This window comes from Elephantulus edwardii, unplaced genomic scaffold, assembly GCF_000299155.1.
Source record: "Elephantulus edwardii isolate Elephantulus edwardi_28Jun2011 unplaced genomic scaffold, EleEdw1.0 scaffold00065, whole genome shotgun sequence".
Taxonomy (NCBI): domain Eukaryota; kingdom Metazoa; phylum Chordata; class Mammalia; order Macroscelidea; family Macroscelididae; genus Elephantulus; species Elephantulus edwardii.
In genome coordinates, this window is record NW_006399815.1 from 5751795 (window position 1) to 5769518 (window position 17724).

Below are 17724 nucleotides of genomic sequence, written 5' to 3' on the forward strand. Positions count from 1 at the left end.
GAATAGCATGGTAATTAAGGAATGAGGTTGGACACTGGACTGGCCCAGATAGACACTCATTAGTTGTATGATTGGCAGCGGAGTTTATTTATCTGAGAATTAAATGAAACATATTAATTCATTCAAATATATTTTCCTTGTGCAGCTATTATTCTGTTGGGTGTTAAGTATATAATTAATGAATTTAGAAGTTGTCTCTGCCTTTATGTTGTTGTTGAGTGCTATAGAGTCGGAACCAACCCATAGCTGATCTACGTTTTCAGATGCGGTAAACCTCAAGGAAAGAGATTGTCCATCTTGCTTCCATGGATTGATTAATGGATTTGAAATGTGTATCTTTGCATTGCAGCACAATTACTTACACTAAGCTAAAATAGCAAATAATTATTTATTGTTGTTAGGTGTTGTCAAGTTAACTACAACTTATAGTGACCCTATCATGTGCCATCCTCATCATCTCTGATGTACGTGAGCCCATTGTCACAGTCACAGTCCATCTTGTTGAGGGTATTCCTCTCTTTCACTGACTATACTTTTGTAAATGTGATGTCCCTTTCCATGGACTAGCCCTTCCCAACAACATGCTCAGAAGTATGTGATTAAGCTTTGCCATCCTCAGCCCTAAGGAGCACCTGGTAGTACTTTCTCCAAGATTTGTTTACTCTTTTGGCAGTGTGTGGGATATTCAGTACTCTTCTCCAACACCACAGTAATTATATAGGTCATGATTTAATTACAATCTAGGTTAATGGAAAGGAGATAAATTAGGAATATGATGTGCACCCATATTCAAATTTAAACGTCACAGGCCAAGGAAATCATATTTAGCAAAAAGGCACATAAGCTAGTAGCTGAAGGGTAAACAAGCATAGTATAGTGAAGAGACATTGTGTGGATGGGAGAAGAGTAGTACAGGCAAAGGGAATGGAATGTGCGAAGTCCCTGAGCCTGGAATGTGCCTGATTCATGTGAGAAACGGAAAGAAGACCAGAGTAGTGGAGACATAGGAATGTGACATGAAATGAAGTAAATGAGGAAAGCAGTGGCACGACAGTCTGAGTCCATTGTTCTGGCTATTTTTGTCAGTCCATTTCATTAAGCCTACCTCTTTTTTGCTGACCCTTTACTTTTTTAGCCATGATGAGATTTTCCAATTAATGATCTTTTCTGATGATATGTCTAAAAGGTTCAAGCTGAAGTCTCATCAACTGTTCTTATAAGGAGAATTTTTGTTTTATTTTTCCTAGAAAGGATTTACTCAGACTTCTAGCAGTCTACGGAATAGTTAGTATTTACCAACATTACAATTTTAATTCAGACGGTATTAATGTTGTCCTGTTGTTCTTATGTGCCATTGAGTTGACTACAACTTACAGTGACCGTATGAACGATGGCTGTGAACCTTGTTATATTGTGGTCACCCTAAACATCTCCAACAGACTTGAGCACATTGTTACTGTCACTGTGTCAATTCATCTCATTGGCGTCTTCCTCTCTTTCATTTACCCTCCGTCTTTCCAAAATGATGTCCTTCTCCAAGGACTGACAAACCCAAAGTATGTGTGATGAAGTTTCACCATCCTTACACCAAAGGAGCACCCTTGTTCCACTTTCTCCAGCACAGGCCTATTTACTCTCTTGGCAGTTGAGAACTGAAATTTGTCCTTGAATAAAGGTATTTTGTTATGGGCCAAATAGTAATTGCCAAAAGTTATTGTATCCTAATTCCTGAAACCTGTGAATAAGATAGGTTACATGACAAGGGAAAATAATGTTTGCAGGTAGAATTAGATGGTTACTCAGCTGATCTTAAGGTAAGGAGATACTCCACAAATGGCTTTTCATTGGTTAAGAGAGAGGCAGAAGAGTCAGTGTCAGAGTAATATGATATGAGAAAGACTCCTCCACTCATTGCTAAGTTTGATGGTGGAAATGGTCCATAAACCTTTGAATGTGGATAACCTCTCTCTTTGCCATTGAGTTGGGACTGAAACACACATACATCAGGGTATGACTCATAGCTGACCTTCCTTTGGATTACTGAAGCTCTAAATTGAATGTTGTTATAGTTGCTAGGTGCCATCAAGTCGAGTATGACTCATAGCGACCCTATGAAAAAAAGATCTGAACCCTGTTCTATCCTGCACCATCCTCACACTTCCTGATACACAAAAGCCCATTGCAGCAGTAACCATGTCAGTCTACCTAGTTGAGGGTCTTTCTCTCCTTCACAAACCCTCCACCATTCCCAGAATTGTCTCCTTCTCCCAGGAATAGTCCCTCCTAGCAACATGTCCAAAATATATGAGGCAAAGCCTCATCATTCTTGCCTCCTTATCTTTCTTCTGAAGAATACCTGATGGCAGCAAACCACCAGAGAGATGTGGCTGTTGGGTTAGCAGCATAGAGATGAATGAGGCCACCAGAGCTCCCTCTCATTCATTCAGTTTCATTACCATAGAGTTGGAATCAACTTATAGCTGACTCGCCAGCAGGTTTTTGAAGGATGTAACCCACACAGGAGGAGATTGCCCATCTTTCTGTCAAGTAGCTACTGTTGTTTGTTGTTAAGTACCATTGAGTCATAGATGACTCATAGCGACCCTATGAAAGAAAGTCCTGAACACACATAAATGTCATTGTTTCTCTAAGTTCATTGAGTTTTCAGAGGCAAGCTATTTAGGAAGTGGATGCCACTCCTACTTCCAAGCTTGTTTTAATCAGGGAGCTCCAACAAACACTGTCCACCATGGGTAACCATTATCACATTTGACACATCAGTGTCACAGAGTTTACCATCACAGCCACCATGAGTTACTCCTGCACAGCAAATGGACAGACCAGTGCTATACTACTAAGAAGAATGTTTGACTGAAAACAATTAAAACCAGGCCCCCAAGTAGCTACTAGTGGACTAAAACTTCCAGAAGGTGCTCATGTTGGGGCAGCAGAACAACTCCCTACAGACTGTGCCTCTGGAGCATCTGTTGTTGTTGTGTGCTGTTAAGTCAGAACTAACCCATAGCAGACTTTCTGGTGGGTGTTCAGAGGCAGTAAATTACATGAGAGGAAGTTTCCCATCCTTCTGTGGAAAAGCTAGTGGATTCGAACTGCATACCTTTGGGATTACACTGCAGTTTCTTACCTCTAGGTCAGCAGGGTTCCCTCTAGAAGCTGGGAAAGACAAGAAAATGATTTTCCTCTAGAGCCTTTAAAATGATTACAGCCCTATTAGCAACATGATCACACAGCCCTACTTGCAGCTTGATCTTACTGAGAGTCATTTTTTTCCACCTTAAGAACTTTGGTTCCCATCTTAGAGAACTCTGGTGGCCTAGTGGCAAGAAGCTGTGCTGAAATTCTGAAGGCACACTATTTGAATCTACCAGCTGCTTAATGGCAGAAAGATGGGCAATCTCTTCCCATGCGATTAACTGCCTTTGAAAATCTGCCAGAGGGTCAGTTTTGGGTCAGTTCCAACCCAGTGGTAGTCAATCTTAAGAACCATGAGATAATAATTTATATATTTCTGTAAGTCATTACGTTTGAGGCTATTATGCAATAGCAGTATAAAATTAATACCTATCTAAAGCAAATACTTTAAAATGTGGACATGGCCAGTGATCAAAGGCTAGAATTTTGATGAACTAGATACTCAAAGCATAGTTTGCCTTGAATAGACCAGTAGTGGAAATGTTGGTGTTAATCACTTTACTAATAAAGACGTAACAACTTGAGGATCATGGTGGAGAAAGCCTAAATCACAATGCGGATATTATTTTGTATGTTTGAGTTGAAACAGACTCATAGCTGACCTTCCATCAAGTTTCCAAAAGGTGTAAATTACACAGGATGCAATTACTCATCTTTTTCCCCACATAAATCACCATAGAGAATGCAAAAATTGTCATGAGCAAACAGTTGGTAGAAATATTAACATTCATAAAAGGCCAGTGAAGGCTCATATAGTAGTGAAGAGCATATTAGAAATTAGAGGCAAGGGCAATCCTTGTGTCTGCCATGTAGAAAGTTGAATAGAAGCAAAAGAGTAGAAACGATAAATCTAGCTATTTAGCTGGTACAGTTTCCAAGTATCAAAGGTATAGCTTACTTTATCTTGGTACTCATAGTAAAATATGAGAAGAAAGAGATTAAAGGAAGAACTGTTATGCAAAAAAGAACCAGAAAATGAGGTTTTGAGAAATTCTCAGCCTATCCAGATTGCAAAAGGTGCTAAAATTAGGAGAGTTGCTGTTACGAAAACCTGCTCTGGAGAGAAAGCCAAAAGTGTAGCTGGAAAACTTTCTGCTAGTGCTTTGTAAGAATGAAAAAGATGATTTAATCACATTGATTGTTTACAATGATTGCTGTTACAGCAGCAATAGGAAATTAATGTATATGTTAAATACCATCCCATCATTCATTAATATTATACTTTCTTATAAGCCTGTATCCAATTAGGAAGTTAGAATGCCTTTGTGGGGTTATCTGGCTGAAAACTTGAATTTGCCAGTGAGTTTTTTACATGCAAACTCAGAGTCTTTATAGTAAGTGCTAAGAATGTTATTTCAGCCAAACCATATTTCCTTGTCTCCAAGATGGGATCTAGCAGTACATGATTGGTAAAGATTGTTAATGTGCTTGACTTCTAAATGAATGATGGGAGGTTTGAGTTGGACCAGAGTTGCCTTGGAAGAAAGGCCTTGGCATTTAATTCTGCAAAATTAGCCATTGGGAAAAAAAAAAAACAAACCTCTGTGGGGTCTGGGGTTCACTTATATGCTGACATATGTGATGTCACTATGAATTGTACTTGATATGATGGTTAGTTGTTGAACTGATTTTTAATATGTTTTGTGGTTGTAGCTGAATGCAGATAATGCTTTTAGGAAAAGGGTTTTATATCTACAGAGTTCAGTGGGTACTCTCCTGACTCCCATCCATGTTAAAGTTCACTGGGCATTCCCCAGGATTCTATGTTAACTGTGTGCTGTGTTCATTTTTGTTAAGGGTACTCTTCCCAGGTAATATGCTCATCTATTTTGTTCAATATCATCACTTTTTACCTGTGTAAACACCACAGACTCAGAAGGTTACCCTAAGACCTGCTGCTGTTCCTGTCTCACTCCTGGCTTAGGTTGGCTTCTCTACAGATTTTGGCTTTTTTTGTACTCTTTCACAGAACAAGTAAATTTCTGAATTGTTGCCCCCCTATATGAGAGCTGAACAAAATTCTGAAACATCCTCCACTCTTCCATTCGTAAGCATTTCTACTCCAAGTAGTCATGTCTTTAAGATGACACCTGCTGAATAGCAAAAATCCATTGCTTTATTTTCAGCTTTCCTTCCAATTTGTTATTTACTTTTCTATTACTATTTCTCCTTGAAGTGTTTAATCATGAGGTGGAAGGGGAATAATTTGAACATATGATTGTTTTTTGAGGTAGAATGGGCAACACTTAGTGAGTGTCATAGTTATAGTTATGGAACCGGTGAGCTTTACTAGATGTCCTCTACCAAAAATGCCAGGAATCTCTGTAGAATGCTGATTGGTTTAATTTGGGAGGTGCAGGAATTGTCTTGACAGGCTTGTTGTTTTTGTTGTTAGGTACCATCGAATACAGTGCAACTAATAGAGACCTTATGAACAAAATATCTAAACCCTGCTCTATTGTGTGCCATTCTCACACTCCGGACACATAAGAGCCCACTGCAGCAGTCATCATGTCAATCCCCCTAGTTGAAGGTCTTCTTCTCCTTCCCTGACCCACACCCTTTCTAGAATTATGTCCTTCTCCAAGGAATAGCCTCTGCTAACAACATGCCCAAAATATGTGATGCAAAGTCTCATCATTCCTGCCTCCAAAGAACACTCCGGCTGCACCTTCTCCATGATACATGTTTGTTCTTTTGGCTGTCCATGGGATGGATGTTCAGTGCTCTTCTCCAACACCACAGCTCAAAGGTATCAATTATTTTTCTGTCATCCTTATTAACTGTCCAGCTCTTGGATACAAAGCAAGTAATCTGAAAGATTATGGCCTGACTCAGATGCCTCTTAGTCCTCAAACTGACTTCATTATTCCTCAATAATTTGGAAAGGTCTCTAACTGCAGATTTTCCTAGTGCAGTACATCTCCTTATTTCCTGACTGCTGGTACCAAGGGTGTTAATTGTGGATCCAAGCAAGATGAAGCTGTTGACAGTTTAGATTTCCTCTCCATCCATCATGATGCTGCCTATTGGTCCAGTGGTAAAAATCTTTGTTTTCTTAATATTGTATTGCATTGTATACTGAATCCACACTGTATTCCTTGATCTGCAACAAGTGCTTCAAGTCCTATTCACTTTCAGTAAGCAAGATTCTGTCATCTACATAGTGCAGGTTAATGATGAGTTTCCTTCTAATGCTGATGCTACATTCTGCATTATAGAGTCCAGCTTCTTGTACAATTTGCTCAACATACAGCTTGAAGAGGTATGGAGAGAAAATACAACCCCGACACACTCCCTTCTCAATTTTAAACCATGAAGTGTTCCCCTGCTCTGTTCACACAGTAGCCTCCTGATCCAGGTGTAGGTTCTGCATGAGCACAATTAAGTGCTCTGGGATTCCCATTCTTTTCAATGTCAGCCACAACTTATGTGATACACAAAGTCAAATGCCTTTGTATAATCAATAAAACATAAATAGACATTCTTCTGGTATTCTTTGTTTTCAGCCAGTTCGCACCTGATAGCAATGATATCCCTGATGTCACGGCCTCTTCTAAGTCCTGCTTGAACTTTTGGCAGTTCCCTATCTCAGTACTGTTCTAGCCCTTTTTGAATGATTTTTAGTAGTGTTTTGCTTGCATGTGATATTATTGATATTGTTTGATAGTTTCCACATCCAGTTAGTTGGTAGATAACTTTGATTGTCATGGCTGAGGTAAACCCTGGAAACATAGTTGAAATGAAGAGTCTTTGCCTTTCTTTGTTTTTGTTTGTTGTATCTCTCACTGGTTGAAATTCTCATGTTCGTCCTATCACCTATTGTAGACATCTCTCCTTTTCTTCATTTGTGGCATTATCTATCTGTAATTCAGTATCTGCTATAATGTTAACAGATAATATTAGTGTTAGATATGAAGGCCTTATGGTGTGATATGTCTCTGCTTTATTTTACTTCAACAAAATTTAAAAAATGTTTATTGCTATTCTTCTATGTGCATTATGGAGCTCACAATATTATGAGGGAAGAAAGAGGTATATATAAATTACAGGAAGTTAAATAGGAAACAAAATTTTATTATAAATAATACAAAAGGAAAAATAATTTTCATTTCATCTTAAAGAATGAATCCAGAAATTATAAAAATTGCTTTATTCTAGGCTAAATGTGACAAAATGCAGGTAATCATTTAACTGAGAGTTCATTCTAAGAACAGATTAAAAGAAAATATTAATTTTTCTTTCTTTTTATTCTTTACAAAAGCATCCAAGAGAATGTTATTTACAATCTAATGTAATGCAAATAATTCTGTTTTTAAATATTACTTGTTTGTGTCTTAAAATTTATATCTCTGTCATATAATCATAAGTTAATGTCTTTGCATGTGATCTGAACACTTATATTTCTTCTGTCACCTTGATGAAATTTTTTAGGTTTTGCCAGCTTTGAGTTTATAGATGACATTTAAGGAATAGATACTAACCTTACATGGAACAGATTTTATAAAGTTTATCAGTGAATATCTTTATGTTGACTTTTACCTCACTGTGTAAACTAATATTTATTGAGTCAGATATTGACCATTGTCATTAGAAAGGTTAGGGGAAGAACTGATGAGAACAAAAGTAGAGCACAGCTTCTCCTACCTCCATTTAGCATGTTTCCACAGAAATTGTGCCCTTTAATGGCTAGTTTTGGAGCTATTCCAGATGATATTTCTGCTACTAGGCTTTATTGACTGGGGAATGGGGAAGGAATGGCATGAGGAGATCAGTCATGATGGTCCCTCCCAACAAATGGAGAATATAAAATGACAATATTGCCAACGGATGCTCTGTATGGTCACAGTCGACTAGTGTAGACAAAGAGGAAGTCATGGGAGAGGCAATTCTGAATTTATGCCATGTGCAGTAGTAGTTAATATCGTGGGCCCTGCAGATTGATGACTTGGGTTTAAATCTTGGCTCCTCTGATCATTAGTTTTGCGAATTTGATCTTGTTACTTATGTCAATTTCAATTGGTGTAATAACAGAGTATGTTATATGAATGAGGCTCATATGGTAGTTGTGTATATTATATCGATAAAACAATGCCTGGAATCTACTACGCAGTCAATAAATGTTAACTAGTGTTTTCTTTATTCTTAATTTTCTTGTCAGATAGTCATGCTTGCTAACAGTTTTTGAAGACTTTCAGGTGGGAATGATAGATTTCTGTCAAGGGTAGTATCTTTCATGTGATGAAGGGAGGGCAGATGAAGGCGACCCACGGATGGGGGAGAAATTGACCTGAAACGGTTTCTCTGTTTTCCCCCCCCTCATTTTAGCTTTACTAGGGAGAAAAGAGGATATCCTAAGCTTTTGGATCTAGAGGGAGATAAAAATAGGTGGGAAAATAAGAGAGAGAAAAATATTTTTGTGCCAGTTCTTCAGAAGCGGGTGAAGCTAGAGAAAACCAAAGAAGATTCAGAGTTGTATGGCGCTCTGTGATCATACCTATAGAGATTATTGTGAAAGTATATTTAGAGCTTAGCATGGTTTAGAGTGGTGATGAGAAAGTTTAGAGACTTTGAGAAACAAATGATGCAATTGCTTTACCCTGGGTCTCTGGTGGGAGTAGTGATGGAGTTATGATTTCAGGGAACTTTGAATGATGGTATAGGACAATTGTAAGGCTACTGAGACTTTTAAAGTGGATCTTCTGTGCAGAGGGATTTTTTTACTTTACATTTACTGCTTTGTCTATGTCTTTTCCTGAATAAACTTCCTAGCATTATCGTTCATGTCTCTAATTTAAAGTTTCTCTGCCTATTCTCATTCTAGTAACAAATAATGATAACTGACCTTTCTTCATAATGACATTGTAAGTTTCCTAAGGGGAAGAATTATACCCTATATTTCACCTCACCATGAAGGACCCCATATGTGCTCCTGTTTCTAGATTGTCTTTCCTGCTTTATTATCCATATCCTTTTGAACTCAGCTAAACTGTCACTCGAGCTACAAATCTTTCCTCTAGTGGAAGTGGTGTTCCTTCCTCTGTGCTGTCTTAGCATTTTTTATTAAAACAACAGCAACCTATTTGTAGTCTAGCTGGCATTTTGGATTCCAAATATGTGTGATTCTCTTTCCATTGTTGCTACCTCTCTCATTCAAGTCTGTATCAAACCTGGATTACTGAAATGGCTTCCTAAGTGATCTTCCTGTTTATGCTTTTGATTCTCCGGCAGTCTAGTCTCAACTTTAACTTAGTAAGTTGAAAGAAACATTTAAAAGAGAATTTGTATGAAGTCACTATTTTGTTGTAAAACTTAAGCAGTTTACCTTTTTTTTCTTAAGTCCTTATGCCTTGCAAAAGCCTACATGAACTTCTTTCAATGTCACTTCATTACTTCATGACCCATATTGGCTCTTGTTTTCCATGCTCATATTGCTTCAACTCCACTGGCTGCCTTGCTGTTATCTAAATAGGCCAGGCACTCTTGTACTGTAGCGCCTGTGCACTGATTGTTTACTACGAATGTTCTTCCTCCAAATTATTTTGTGCTATCTCTTGTAAATGATTGTTCAAATAGCAGTCTTTAATAAGGCCTGTAGAAACTGAAAGTGAAGAAGAATTGGATCACTAACTAACGAAGTCTGAAGACTGCAGCCTTCAATATGGGTCCCATCTCAATATCAAGAAAACAAAAATCCTTACCACTGGACCAATAGGCAATATCATAATAAATGGAGAAAATATTGAAGCTGTCGAGAACTTTATTTTACTTGTATCCATAAGTAATACCCATGATAGCAGCAGTCAAGAATCAGATGACATGTTGCATTGGAAAAAAATCTGTCAGATGAGTATTTAAATTGCCAGAAAGCAATTTTATGAGTGTAAAGACTAAGATAAGCCAGATCGAAGCCACACTTTTTAAAATTCCAATTATATTGTATGCATTCAGAAGCTGAGTAATGAATAAGAATGACAAAAGAATTGATGCCTTTGATTGGGCTGTTGGTAAAGAGTATTGAAAAATACCATGGTCTGCCAAAAGAACAAACAAATTTGTTTTGGAAGAAGTGCAACTAGGGTGCTTCCTAGAGGCAAGGATGGTGAAACTTTATCCCACGTACTTTGGGCATGCTGTCAAGAGGGGCCAGTCCTTGGAAAAAGACTTTATGCCCAGAAAGGTATAGGGTCAGGGAAAGAGAGGAAGATGTTCAACGAGATAGATTGACATAGTGACTGTAACAGTTGTGTTTCAACATGACAGAGATCATAAGGAAGGCATGGCACAGGCTAAGGCAAAGTTAAGATCTGTTTATAGGGCCACTATGAATGGTAGTTGACTCAGTGATACCTAATGACAATAATAACTGCTCTGATCACTGCCAGTTACAACAATAAGGTGTCTTTCACTCCCACCAATATTTTTGATATGTTTTACTCTGTTCTGCTGCCATTTTCTTATCTAACCAAAGCAAATAATCCTGTTCTCATTGAGTCAATTCCAGCATATGACAAAACCATGTGTTGTAGAGAAAAATGGCTTCATTTGATTTCCTTAACTGTAATCTCTATGGGAGCAGTTCACCAGGCTTGTATTTCATAGAACTACTGAGTGGGTACAAACTGCCAACTTTTAGGTTAATGGTTGACTGCTATCACCATTGGTTGTTTAATCATATGACATATGATCTAATTTACTATTTATCATTTTAATGTTTTGTTGTTTTCCCTTCTAGAATATAAGATCCGTAAGGGCAGATGTTTTTCAGTGTTTTACTAACTGATGTATTTGCCAAGTGTCTAGCATATTTAGTAAGGAGTTCTAAGTAGTATAATCCTTAGCAAGTTGCACTAACCCAAAAGCCTGGCATCTCTAGTGCTATGAGTCTATCAGTGACTGTGAGAGAGAAAGTAAATTCTCCATACATATTTATCAAATTAACATGCCGTCTTCTTAACTAGATGATGACATCTGTGATGCTTGCAACTCTGTTGTGCTCCTCCTTGGGGCTTCCATGATAGTAGCCACAATATGCTGAGTAAGTCAGTGGTAAATATTGTGCCACTGAGTTAAATGTGTTTGTTAATGGACAATCTGAATGTCTTTTTGTGACATCATCTTGTTTGCATTTCTGTAAATTTAAAGAAGATTGAAGAACCCTTCTTTTATATATAAATATCTATTTTCTTCTCCAAATTTAAGGACAGACAAGAATGTTGAGAGATGTGGAATAAAGGTAGTCTGCTTAACTTAGTGTTCTGAGTCATTCTGAGAGGTTCTCTTATCCATCCCAAGACGAGGGCTATCCAGTGAAAACAGCAGCATGACGAAGATCCTGGGTATCCTGAACCCTTCTTCGCAATGAGAGTGGAACATTTTAGTGTGAAGTATTGTGAATTCAAAGTTTAGCAAGGATGTTTGTGTTCACATGAAAGTACTAAGAAACATTTCAAAGACAAATAAGGATTTCTTTGGATATCAAAGCAATGATGGATCATTTTCATTATTGCAAATAAACAACAGCTCGATTCCACCAAGAGAAGGAGTTGGTGTCCTTTTCCTAGAACAGGGACTAGGAAGGTTTGGGAACCATATAAGATGAGCAACAGTTGAAAGAGATTTGGAGAATGAAAGATGTAATGGCAAGGTTACTGCTGTTATTCAATATTTAGAGTACAGTCATGTAAAAGGTGGCCATTAACTCTGGTAAGAAGTTGCACTGTCAACCTAAAGGCATACTGTTTGAATCCAGCAACTTCTCCACAGGATAGATATAAGCAGTCTTATTTCATGTGATTTATTGCCTCTAAAATCCTACTGGAAGGACAGCTATAAGTTGGTTTCAACTTGATGGTGCCTAACAAAAAACGATGGTGATGAGGAGGAAATTCAGGCTGCTCTGAAGGATTTGGTAAAACACAAAGCCCCAGGAAATGATGGAATACCAATTGACATATTTTAACAAACAGATGCTGCCCTGGACATGCTTACCAGGTTATACCAATAAATTTGGAGTACAACTACCTGGCCAACTTACTGGAAAATATCTATATTTATTCCCATTCCAAAGAAAAGTGGCCCAATGGAGTGTGGAAATTATTGTATAGTATCACTAATATCACATGCAAACAAAATCCTGCTGAAGATTTTCCAAAACAACCAGAGAGTACATTGACAGAGAACTACCAGAAATATAAGCTGGGTTTAGAAAAGGTTGTGACACTAGAAATATTATTGCCAATGTCAGCTGGATCTTGGCAGAAAGCAAAGAGTACTAGAGGGATATCTCTCTGTGTTTCATTGACTATGCAAATGCTTTTGACTGTGTGGATCACAACAGTTGTCGTTAACCTTGAGGAGAATGGTAATCCCAGAACACTTGATTTTGCTTATACAAAAGCTATAATTTTACCTGGAAGCAGTCCTCAGAACAGAGCAGGGAAACATGGTTCAAAATTGGGAAGGGAGTGTGTCAGACATGCATCCTGTCTCCATACCTTTTCAATCTATATGCAGAACATACCATTCTAGAGGAGGAGGAATGTGGCATCAGGATTGGAGGAAGACTCATTAACAACCTACATTATACAGATGACACAGCCTTGCTTGCTGAAACTGAGGTGGACCTGAAGCACATGATGCAGAAGGTCAAGGACTGTAGTCTTCACTATGTTTTGAAGCTCAACATTAAGAAGACAAAGATTCTCACCACTGGGCCAAGTGGTAGCACTAGGATAGATGCAGAAGAGATTGATGTTGTTAACAATTACAGCTTGCTTGGCTCCACAGTCAATGCTCTTGGCATCAGAAGTCAAGAAGAAAAAGGACAAATTTCATTAGGTCAATCTTCTGTTAGGAACTTCTCCAGATTACTGAGAAATGATAATGTCAGTCTAGAGACTAAAGTGTTTCTGACCCAGGCCTTGGTCTTTACAATTAATTGCTATGCATCAGAGAGCTGGACAGAAGAAGAATTGAAGCCTTTGAGTTGTGGTGCTTGAGAAGAGTCTTGAGCATACCATGGATTGTCAAACAAACAAACAAAACAAAACAAAACACACCACCAATCTCACATACTTTGAGCATGCGGCCAGGAGTGACAAATCCTTGAGAAGGGCATCCTGTTTGGAAGAGTGGGGCACAGCACAGGAGAGGAAGACCCTGGATAAGATAGATTGATACAGTAACTGGGGCAATAAAGTTAGGTGTGTTGGAGTCAGTAAGACTGGCTTAGGATAGGGCAGGCTTCAGACCTATTGTACATAGGCTGGATATAAGTTGCAGGAGACTCACTGGCACATAACAACAATAGCAACAACAACAAACATGTAAAGGAGAATTCAGATTTACTTTGTGTTGTTCTAGAGCAGTGATTCCCAAATGCCAACATGATGGCTGGGCGTTCACTGACCATTTTATAACTATGCAAACTCCCTAAAATTCCTAAACTGACTCTAAATTGAGTCAGAATCTTAAGGAATGGTTTTAGAGAATGTTTATTTTGGAAATGTCCTTGTGATGCTGATGTTTTTTGAACTTTTTTCTAAAATCACGTTTTTCAAAACAGTAGATACTAGTGACAGGAGACTGCTGAATTCTTGGAATGTAGCTAATACAAATTCACATGTGATTTATGTATAAAAATTACATGTTGGGTTTAAAATAATTAAATATAAGAAGAATGTAAAATGACATTGATATTTTTGTGTCAATTAAATGCCAAAATGACAGTATTTTAGATGTTGTTAGGTGCCATCAAGTTAAAGACAAGTCATTGTGACACTATAAACAACAGATCTGAATTCTGTCATATCCTGTGCCATCCTCGTAATCTCTGACACACTCATGCTTATTGCTCCAGCCACTGTGTCAATATATCTGGTTGAGTGTCTTCCTTTTTTCACTGATCATTCCTTCCATGCGTAGTGTTCTTCTCCAAGGAATAGACTCTCCTAACAATGTGACTAAAGTATTTGAGATGAAACTTTATCACTTTTACTTTCAAGAAACACTCTTATCTCCACTTTCTCCAGCAGTTTATGGGATGTTCAGTAGTCTTCTTCAACATCACAGATCGAAGGCATCAATTCTCCTTCTGTCGTCTGTATTTGTTGTCCAACTCTCAGATACCTAACACATGAATGAAAAGACCATGGCCTGAAACAGGTGCCCCTTTGTCTTCACACTGCCATCATTGGTCCTCAGTGATGTGGAGAGATTCCTGTCTGCATACTATTTTGGTGCAGTACATCTCTTTTTCTCCTGACTGCTGGTACCAATGGAGCTGATATTTTGAATAAAGTTAGTTAAATAAAATATGTTAAAAACAACTTTATCTGTTTCTTTTAGCTTTTAAAATGTGATGACTATAAATTTTTAATTAATTTTATAACACACATTTGTGGCTTTAGTATACTTTTGTTGGAGAATATTTTTGTTTTATGTGTTGTCAGCTCTCTAGCCAGTTTTCAGAAGCTACAAAGGCATAAAAAGAGATTGTCCATCTTTTCCTGTGAAGGAGCTGGTGGATTTGAACCATCTGCCTTTGGGTTGGCTGTGGAACTTCTTGTCTTCTGGGCCATCAGAGCTCCCTGTTGGATAACACTGTTGTAAACCAAAACTTGGATTTGTAAAGACAGCCAGAAAGAATCAGATTTTTAATAATATTTTAAAATCCCCATCCAACCAAACCAACATACATTTAAGACAAAAACAAACACAAACTCAAGCTACTATGTTTGAGTATATTACAACTCAGCAGCCTTACAGGACTGACTAGAACTTGAAATCATAAGGTATCCAATTTTTTATTCATATCAAAGTACTAAGAACACAACTTTATAGAAGCCTATTGCCACATATTTTACCCAGGAAGCAGCTGCTGCATTTGAACCTACAACCTTTCGGTTAGCAGCTGAGTGCTTAACCACTGACACTACTCAACTCAGACTCATTACGCTGGAGTCTGACCGAACTCATAGCTGATCCTGCAGGAGGCCTTTTGAGGCTGTGAATTGCACAGGCAGAGATTATACATCTTTCTTCATCAATGTGCTCAGATTTGAACCCCCAGAGAGGCCTTACCTTTGGGTTGTAGTGTAACTCCCTACTGACTTGGGCACCAAAGCTCCTTTATTGCACTTCTAGTTGTTTCTTTTGAGTCCTATAAAGTTAAAACTGACTCATGGCTCACACTCCAGCAGGTTTTTAGAGTTAGTAAATTGCACAGGAGGAGATTTCCTGACTTTCTCGCATTATGCAGCTGGTGGATTCGAACCATATCCCTTTGGGTTGGTAGTCAAATTCCTTACCAATAAACCACCAGACTTCTTGTTGTTAGATGCCATCGAGGCAAGTACACCTCTTAGAGATTCCAGGAACAACAGAGCTGAACTCTACCCTGTCCTTTCCCTTTCTTATCATTTCTGACACATTGTGGAAGTCACCTTGTCAGTCCATCTTGGAGGTCTTCCTCTTCTTCACTGACCCTCTGTCTTTCCAAGCATGTTGTTCCTCTAAGGCATATTGATCCTCACTCAGCTTCATCTCTAAAGTGTGAAAGATGAAGCTTCCCCATCCTTCCCTCCACGGAGGACTCTGGCTGCACTTTTTTCCAAGACATATTTATTTGCTCCTTTGGCAGTCCATGGGATATTCAGTACTCTTATCCAAAACCACAACTCAATGACATCATTTCTTCTTCTATCATCCTTATTCTTTGTAGAGCTCTCTGATGCATAGCAAGTGATCGAGAAGACCATGGCCTGAATCAGGTGCACCTCAGTTTTCAAACCAACATCGTTACTCTTCAGTGTTTTGGAGAAGTCCCTGAAAGTAGTCTTGCCCAAAGTACTTAGTCTTCTGATCTCCTGACTATTGACTCCAAGGGTGTAGATATGGATCTAAGTAAAACATAATCATTGACAATTTCACTTCTCCATCTATCATGCTGTTGTCTATTAGCCCAGTGGTAAGGACCTTTGTTTTCTTCTTTTTAAAATGTAATCCATACTGACAACAGCCTTTGATCTTCTGCAGCAAGTGTTTCATGTCCTCACTTTTCAATAAGCAAAGTTGTATCATCTGCATAATGTAGATTTTTGATGAGTCTTCCACTTATCCTTGTTGTTATTGTGGTAGTGTACTAAAGATTCAGAACTGATCCTTAGCTAAACCTTCGGTGGGTTCTCAGTGGCAGTAATTACATAGGAAGAGATTGTCCATCCTTTTCCCATGAAACAGCTGGTGGCCTTGAACCATGTTCCTTTAGCCTTGCAGCACAGCTTCTTACTGCTAGGCTACCAGAGCTACCCTCTGATCTTAGGATACCATAAGATAAAATTTGTAAAATTTCTTAAAGAATATGTATCCATCTGTCCATCCATCCATCCATCCATCCATCCATCCATCCATCCATCCATCCATCCAATAGATACATTTCTAATAATAGTCAAACCCAACCCATGGCAGCCCTCTGTTGAGTTTGGTCTTATTTTTCTCCTGTGAAGTGGCTGATGAATTTGGATTACCAATCTTTCCTTAGAGATTAAATTACCTTACTGTAGGGAACACTTAATTATGCTAATATGAAACTTATACCTAGTCAAGATGCTGTTTTTGGAATACAGCAAGAGAGCACTGTATGCTTTAAAAACAAGAAAAGTGTGCACCAAGGTGTATCAGATCTACATACCTAATCAATCTGTCTGCTGAGCAAGTGATTCAAGAAGCAGGACTCTAAGAAGAATGTGGAAGGATAGGAAGAATCATCATCAACTACCTGCTTTATGCAGGTAAATTATGTAGAAAGACACAATCTTACTTGCTGAAAGTGAAAAGGACTTGAAATGTTTGCTGCTGAATGAATTGTAATTCAACATTAAAAATACAGAAATCCTCACCACTTGACTGACAATCAACATCATAATAGATGAAGAAAAGATTGAAATTGTCAACAATATCATCTTGCTTGGATCCACAGTCAACACTCTTGATATCAGCAGTCAAAAGGTCAGGAGACATCTTGCATTGATTAAGTCTGCTGTCAGAGACCTCTCCAAATTCATAAGGAACAATGATGGCAGTTTGAATTCTAAAGTGCTCCTGTTGCAGGCCATGATCTTGTAAATCACTTGCTATGCATTTTATACTTGGACAATTAGTAAGATGACAAAATAAGAATTAATGCTTTTGAGCTGTGGTGTTGGAGAAGAATGCTTAGGGACATCATGCTTGGGAGGGTGGAGGGACAGCACAGGAGAGGAAGGCCCTCTATGAGGTGGATTAATTCAGTGACTGGGATAATATGGATGGGAGTGTCAGAGACAGTGCGATTGGCACAGGACAGAGTGGAGTTTAGGGCTGTTGTACATAGGATCGCTATGAGTCGCAAGTGACTCGACGGCACGTAACAACAAACAACAACATAAAAAGAACAAACATATTTCTTGAAGAAAGTGCAACCAAAGTGCTCTTTGGAGGCAAAAGATGATAACAGTTCTTCTCATATAC

The 17724-nt window shown here is 38.3% G+C and overlaps 1 protein-coding gene across 2 annotated transcripts in view; it reads left to right on the top strand.

Moving 5' to 3' along the window:
- Positions 1-17724, top strand: part of NELL2 (NEL-like 2 (chicken)) — a 633143-nt gene that overhangs the window by 5771 nt on the left and 609648 nt on the right. The window lies entirely within an intron of this gene.